This window comes from Arachis stenosperma, chromosome 10 (assembly GCF_014773155.1).
Source record: "Arachis stenosperma cultivar V10309 chromosome 10, arast.V10309.gnm1.PFL2, whole genome shotgun sequence".
NCBI lineage: Eukaryota > Viridiplantae > Streptophyta > Magnoliopsida > Fabales > Fabaceae > Arachis > Arachis stenosperma.
In genome coordinates, this window is record NC_080386.1 from 80,558,893 (window position 1) to 80,567,349 (window position 8,457).

The following is an 8,457-nucleotide window of genomic DNA, read 5'->3' on the forward strand; positions in this document are numbered from 1 at the left end:
ATTATATATTTCAGAAATCACAAAATAAAAAATTGCAAAATAAAGAACAATTTCCAACTAAGAGAGCTTCAATGAAAAAATTCACATACCAAATCAGCAGAAGAGCCTCCTTATAATGCAGCAACGAGAAAGTTTAACTCTGTTGTGGTTCATCAGTGAAGCTTGAAAGATGGCTTTGAATTCTAAAATTGATGAGTTTTAAGTCAATCATCAATGGAGGTTTTGTATTTGCTATGCGTGAGAAAGAAAAGATCAAAGAGACCAAAGTTAGAGTTGAAAAATGAAACTGCAGATAGAAGGAGAGAGAGTAACTGAACGAGAGTGACAACGGAGTGCGTGTGACGGAGCGACGACAAATGCGGGAGCATCAGAGCAAAAACGGCGCGGCGGCACTGGAGAGGGAAGGTTGGTAAAATGGCGAAGGGAAAATGGATAAGGCACGAATTGGGAGAAAATGGTGAAATGGCGGAGGTAAAATGTAAGTGGTGAATTGGGGGAAAACAAGGGATAGGAGAAATAAACGTGGGTACCATCTTTTGTTGATAAAAATAGGCGCTAACTTGGTGGATTTTAGTTAAAATAAAAATCAACACTCTAACCGTCTATTTTATATAATAAATTTATAATTACAAATATTAAAATAGACGACCTATCCGTCGATTTTAAAGAAAAAAATTCCAACCCACACCTCCGCCGATTATGTGACAATAAAAATAAAATATTATAAGGCCACCAAAACAATAGACAACTTGGTCATCGATTTTAATATTTTATTTTTAATTAATTTTTTTCATTTTATCGACAACAAACTGTCGAAAAATATTGACAAAAATATAACCGTCGATTTTTAGCATCGATAATTATGCTGTTTCTTGTAGTGTATTTTATTAAGAACTAAATTTATTGGCTAAGACATTGATATAGCCCTTAATGTGAATTGATATTATGAATTGATATTCAATGATTTATGTTATGAATCATGTGTTTATAATCAAACTTAGTGCTTTTATATGCTTGATCATTATTCAAAAGATATATTATTTATAATGCACTTGAGAAAGAAGTTGTAAATGAAACTACTAATTATAAATATTATAAATTGAGCAAAAACTAGAGATAGACAATTGTAATTTATATGGTTATTATAAAATTTCACAAAAACATAATCCTTTAGTCACATAAATTATTGTCACGAACGAATCTACTCACAAAATTATGGGAGCATTTGTCCCCATTGAATCTTAAAAACAAAAAATATATATAGGAAAAGTCTATTATAATAGTGTATATGTCCCTATATTTAAAAGAATTTTATTTGTGCACAAACATAAAATATTAATATGATAATAAATATTACTGTATTATATGAATTTAACCTATTGATATTATTGGAAAATCATATTTACTCAACTAAAACATGCAAATATAATAATAATCTAATTACCTAACCATCCAAATCCAACTCTAGCTTTTCAAATATAAAAGAATATTTTTTATTGAGATTATATATATATATATATATATATATATATATATATATATATATTATTTTATTTTATTTTATTTAATTTTGATAGTGTTACATATAATTAATAATTATTTTTGTCGAAAAGACTTCTACCATAAATATTATAAACTCTTCAACTAAATAGAAAAAAAAATTGTTAAATAATTGTTTAATAGAAAAAATTCGATTAATATGCTTTGAATTTAATTTTGTATTTTTTTTCTTTCACTATTAAAAGTTTTTGGATCTATCATTGCTTGTAACTAAGAAATTAGTACATTTATACGAGTTTGAGAGAGTTTTTTGAATTTGAGAAAAGACTTAAAACTACATTAGAAAATTTGACCAATTTGAATTCATAACAAAACGTTGAATAACACTAAATCCAATATATTCAATTCCATAATACGGTGAAATCAAATGTTCTAGCAATTTGTGATTTATTGCATATAAGTCGTGTTACTATTTATATTTTCATTGCATTCTATATAGCACACAACCAAATCAACAACAAAATTAAATTCTGTCAATCCAAATAATAGTTAAAAAAGAAATTTCATAACATGACAATTCCTCATGGGAATGACACTTTGTTACTCATCATTTTTATTACTTGAAACAGCTAGTGCATTTGTTATTTGGTGTGATATTCAAAGCACGTCAAGGTACCACCAACCCTGGGCAATGTTGACACCACCCTCTTCTCCTCACACGGGTTTGCTATTCATTGCCGTTGGAAGTGACTTTACCGCTGGTGACTCTGGCGAGAAATGTAACTCCACCAGCGGACCATCCTCGGTGCCACCAAACATAACCTTCGTCGAGCTCGAGAATAGCAGGATTTCTAGATTCATTCCTCTCAAATCAGTGTTGACATCATCATCTAGATCAATGTACCGCCCTTTAGTTTTGGTGTCCCATGATTTGTGATCGTCATCCCTAATTCATGATTGCTAATTGATTGGGGCAACATACCATATTTCATAGCAACCCCACCACCGTCAATATCCTCTTATTCAACGCTATGTTCATCCATGACAAGATATGGATCTGAATCTATTTAACATAGAGAATTCTCATCTGCCCATATCTGACTGTTTAAAATAGATGTGTAATTATTCATCTCTATTTTTGAAATTTCCAAATTTGTTGTGGATAGATTTGCTTCCCCCCTTGGTGGGTCAAGAGTTGTTGCTGTTAGGCCACCGTGAAAAAACTCTCAACCATGGAAAAAACTTCGAGAAAGAACTAAGTGAGAGAATACAAGATAAAAAGATATCACATCCAGTTCAAAAGTTTAAGGTGTAAAATTAATAAATCTCATATCTTATAAACCTCCCACTACTCTTTATTTTTTTAATGTGAGACTAATTCATTATACTCCTCACACTTACTACTTAACAAACTATCTTTTTTAAGTGTGAGTCACCACATTAAGTGTTGTGTTTCTAAGTTTGTGTTTCAACTTTAATCCCACATAAAAGGGAGTTGTGAAACTTTAAGTGTTTATATATTAGAATTGAATACCTATAGACAAATAAAATTCAATGAAACTGGTAGGCCTTCATACAAATGGACTAAATTTGTTTATTCTTGGACTTTAATTTTGCAAAATAAATAATTGATTATTTGTCTCCAGCTTTAGTGAAATTAGTAAAACTGTAACAGCCCAGACCACCGGCTAGCACGATATTGTTCACTTTGGCACACAAGGCCTCACAGTTTTGCTTTTGACGATAGGGATGATAGCCGAAGCCCCCCAACACTCACTCGTCAAAATGCATCATGCTAGGGAGAGGTATCCACACCTTTATAAGGCATGCTTCGTTCTCCTCCCCAACCGATGTGGGACCCTAATATCCACTCCCCTAAGGGACCCCAGCACCCTCACTGGCACATCGATCCGGGTTCCGATTCTGATACCATCTGTAACAGCTCAGCTCACCCGCTAGCACGATATTGTCCGCTTTGGCACACAAGGCCTCACGGTTTTGTTTTTGACGATAATGATGATAGTCGAAGCCCCTCCACACTCACTCGTCAAAACGCGTCATGCTAGGGAGAGGTATCTACACCTTTATAAGGCATGCTTTGTTCCCCTCCCCAATCGATGTGAGACCTTACAATCCACCCCCTAAGGGACCTCAGCGCCCTTACTGGCACATCGATCTGGGCTCCGATTCTGATACCATCTGTAACAGCTCAGACCACCCACTAGCACGATATAGTTCGCTTTGGCACACAAATTCTCACGGTTTTGCTTTTGACGATAGGGATGATAGCCAAAGCCCCCCACACTCACTCGTCAAAATGCGTCATGCTAGGGAGAGGTATCCACACCCTTATATGGCATGTTTCGTTCCCTTCCCTAACCGATGTGAGACCTTACAAAAATTAGTGAAATTGAACAATATAAAAGGAAGCAGGTAAACACTACATACATAGTCAGTGACACACACAAATTTCTATCTCTTAACTCCATCTCTCGCTCTTTGAAACATGAAGGCAAGATAAGCCTTTATTCATATTAGCAAGCTTTGGTTGTAATAATTTTAATTAAGAAGAAGAACAAGATTGTGTTGCTCCAAGTATTCTAAGAATATTAGTATGGATTGTATTATTGATGATCCATGTCTAATCCTGGAGGATTTCTGTCGAAGCCATTCCACTTAAGGGTAGGGCGGTAATAAATCTTTAAGGACAATGTCTAGCATGATTCGTGGTAAATTTGCTTTAATATTCTTTTAATTTATTTGTATATGATGAGCGGATAATTTGTACCCTTTTTGGCATTGTTTTTAGTATGTTTTTGGTAGTTTTAGTTGAGTTTTTATTATATTTTTATTAGTTTTTAGTTAAAATTCACTTTTCTAGACTTTACTATGAGTTTGTGTGTTTTTCTGTGATTTCAGGTATTTTCTGGCTGAAATTGAGGGATCTGAGCAAAAATCTGATCCAGGGACTCAAAAGGACTGCAGATGCTGTTGGATTCTGACCTCCCTGCACTCGAAGTGGATTTTCTGGAGCTACAGAAGCCCAATTGGCGCGCTCTCAACGGCGTTGGAAAGTAGACATCCTGGGCTTTCCAGCAATATATGATAGTTCATACTTTGCCCAAGATTTGATGGCCCAAACCGGCGTTCAAAGTCACCCTCAGAATTCCCAGCGTTAAACGCCGGAACTGGCACCTAATTGGGAGTTAAACGCCCAAACTGGCATAAAAGCTGGCGTTTAACTCCAAGAAGAGTCTCTACACGAAAATGCTTCATTGCTCAGCCCAAGCACACACCAAGTGGGCCCGGAAGTGGATTTTTATGTCATTTACTCATCTCTGTACACCCTAGGCTACTAGTTCTCTATATATAGGACCTTTTACTATTGTATTTTTATCTTTGGACATTTAGTTCTTAGATCATTTGGGAGGCTGGCCTCACGGCCATGCCTAGACCTTGTTCTTATGTATTTTCAACGGTGGAGTTTCTACACACCATAGATTAAGGTGTGGAGCTCTGTTGTACCTCGAGTATTAATGCAATTACTATTGTTCTTCTATTCAATTCCGCTTGTTCTTGTTCCAAGATATCACCTGTTCTTCAACTTGATGAATGTGATGATCCGTGACACTCGTCATCATTCTCACTTATGAACAAAGTGACTGACAACCACTCTTGTTCTACAAGCATCCGAGGCTTAGTGAGTATCTCTTGGATTCCTGATACACGATGCATGGTTGATCGCCTGACAACCGAGTGCTCGCCTGACAAACGAGCCAGCCATTCCGTGAGATCAGAGTCTTCGTGGTATAGGCGAGAACTGATGGCGGCATTCAAGAGAATCCGGAAGGTCTAACCTTGTCTGTGGTATTCTGAGTAGGATTCAATGATTGAATGACTGTGACGTGCTTCAAACTCCTAGCAGGCGGGGCGTTAGTGACAGACGCAAAAGGATCGATGGATTTTATTCCGGCCTGACCGAGAACCGACAGCTGATTAGCCATATGCTGTGACAGAGCATGGGAACATTTTCACTGAGAGGATGGGAGGTAGCCACTGACAACGGTGAAACCCTACATGAGCTTGCCATGGAAAGGTGTAAGAAGGATTGGATGAAGACAGTAGGAAAGCAGAGAGACGGAAGGGAAGGCATCTTCATTCGCTTATCTGAAGCTCTCACCAATGATATACATAAGTATCTCTATCTTTATCTTTATGCTTTATTCGTTTATCACTATACCCATTGAGTCTGCCTGACTGAGATTTACAAGGTGACCATAGCTTGCTTCATACCAACAATCTCCGTGGGATCGACCCTTACTCACGTAAGGTATTACTTGGACGACCCAGTGCACTTGCTGGTTAGTTGTGCGAAGTTGTAGTGATCACAATTTCGCGTACCAAGTTTTTGGCGCCGTTGCCGGGGATTGTTTTGTGTATGGACAACTGACGGTTCATCTTGTTGCTTAGATTAGGTATTTTTGTTCAGAGTTCTTAAGAATGAATTCTAGTGTTTCAAGGTGATGTTCTTATCATCACCAAAGCTGATTGATTCTCATCAATTTAGCTCTTGAATGCAATGTCCTGCTGAAGCTTAGCCGGCCATGTCTAATTCCTTTAGACTAAAGCTTTAGACTAACATTGCATGATTCCTAGAATTCTCATTAAGAATTTTGATACCTTTATTTTCCTTTTCACTTAATTTTCGAAAAATCCAAAAAAAATTACAAAATCATAAAAACCAAAAATATTTCTTGTTTAAGTCTAGTGTCTCATTTTAAGTTTGGTGTCAATTGCATGTTTCTGTTCTTCTTGCATTTTTCGAATTTATGCATGTGTCTTCATTAATCTTCAAGTGTTCTTGATAATTTTCTTGTTTTGATCTTTGAATTCTATTGACTTGAGTGTTTTGTTATTTCTCATATGCATTCTCATTTTGTTAGTGTCAATAGTATACAAACTGCTAAGTTTGGTGTCTTGCATGCATTGTTATTTGATTTTAGTTGCATTTTGATTATTCCTCATTATTAAAAATCCAAAAATATTTTTAATTTGTGTCTTTTCAAGTCAATAATACAGAGAATTGAAGATTCAGAACATACTGCAGAGGAATTACACAGAAAAAGCTGGGCGTTCAAAACGCCCAGTGAAGAAGGACAGACTGGCGTTTAAACGCCAGCCAGGGTACCTGGTTGGGCGTTTAACGCCCAAAAGGGTAAAGTTTTGGGCGTTAAACGCCAGAATGTGCACCATTCTGGGCGTTTAACGCCAGGATGGCACAAGGGGGAAGATTTTGTTTTTCAAATCAATTTTTTTCAAGTTTTCAAAGTTTTTCAAAATCAAATCTTTTTCAAATCATATCTTTTCAATCAAATGTTTTCAAAATCAATTTCTTTCCTTTTTCAAAGATACTTGCTAACAATTAATGATTTGATTGAACATTTCAAGTATGTTGCCTTTTCTGTTGAGAAAGGTTTAATGTTTGAATCATATCTTTTCTTGTTAGGCAAGTCATTAATTTTTAAAATCAAATCTTTTTTAAAATGTTTTTCAAATCATATCTTCTCAATCACATCTTTTTTAAAACTAATCATATCTTCTTAACCACATCTTTTTCAAAATAGTTTTCAATCAAATCTTTTTGATTTCTAATTTCAAAATCTTTTTCAAAAATCACTTGATTTCTTTTCCACTTTCATTTTCGAAAATCAATTAGTGTTTTTCAAAAATGTTTTCAAAATCTTTTACTTAATTTTCGAAAATTACTTCCCTTCTTCTCACATCCTTCTATTTATGGACTAACACTATCCCTTAATGCAAAATTCGAACTCCATCTTCTTTGATAAAGTTCGAATTTTCTACTTCTGTCTTCTACTTTTCTTTTCCTCTGACACTTCAAGGAATCTCTATACTGTGACATAGAGAATTCCATATTTTCTTGTTCTCTTCTCCTTCATATGAGCAGGAACAAAGACAAAGGCATTCTTGTTGAAGCTGACCCTGAACCTGAAAGGACCTTGAAGCGAAAGCTAAGAGAAGCTAAGGCACAACTCTCTGTTGAGGACCTGACCGAATTCTTCAAAGAAGAAGAACCCATGGCAGCCGAAAACAACAACAATACCAACAATGCAAGGAAGGTGCTGGGTGACTTTACTGCACCTACTCCCGACTTCTATGGGAGAAGCATCTCTATCCCTGCCATTGGAGCAAACAACTTTGAGCTTAAGCCTCAATTAGTTTCTCTAATGCAACAGAATTGCAAGTTCCATGGACTTCCATTGGAAGATCCTCATCAGTTCTTAGCTGAATTCTTGCAAATCTGTGACACTGTCAAGACTAATGGGGTTGACCCTGAGATCTACAGACTGATGCTATTCCCTTTTGCTGTAAGAGACAGAGCTAGAATATGGTTGGACTCTCAACCTAAGGAAAGCCTGGACTCTTGGGAAAAGCTAGTCAATGCCTTCTTGGCAAAGTTCTTTCCACCTCAAAAATTGAGTAAGCTTAGAGTGGAAGTCCAAACCTTCAGACAGAAGGATGGAGAATCCCTCTATGAAGCTTGGGAAAGATACAAACAATTAATCAGAAAATGTCCTTCTGACATGCTTTCTGAATGGAGCATCATAGGTATTTTCTATGATGGTCTCTCTGAACTATCCAAGATGTCTTTGGATAGCTCTGCTGGAGGATCTCTTCACCTGAAGAAGACGCCTACAGAAGCTCAAGAGCTAATTGAAATGGTTGCAAATAACCAATTCATGTACACTTCTGAAAGGAATCCTGTGAACAATGGGACTAGTCAGAAGAAAGGAGTTCTTAAGATTGATACTCTGAATGCCATATTGGCTCAGAATAAAATATTGACTCAACAAGTCAATTTGATTTCTCAAAGTCTGTCTGGAATGCAAAATGCACCAAGCAGTACTAAGGATGCTTCATCTGAAGGAGAAGCTTATG

The 8,457-nt window shown here is 36.1% G+C and overlaps 1 non-coding gene across 1 annotated transcript; it reads right to left on the reverse strand.

The window, feature by feature from the left end:
* Positions 1-8,000: 8,000 nt before the first annotated feature.
* LOC130959493 (small nucleolar RNA R71) lies at positions 8,001-8,108 on the reverse strand. Its single transcript, XR_009078569.1, has one exon. It is a non-coding gene; the product is annotated as a small nucleolar RNA R71 (small nucleolar RNA).
* Positions 8,109-8,457: the final 349 nt, after the last annotated feature.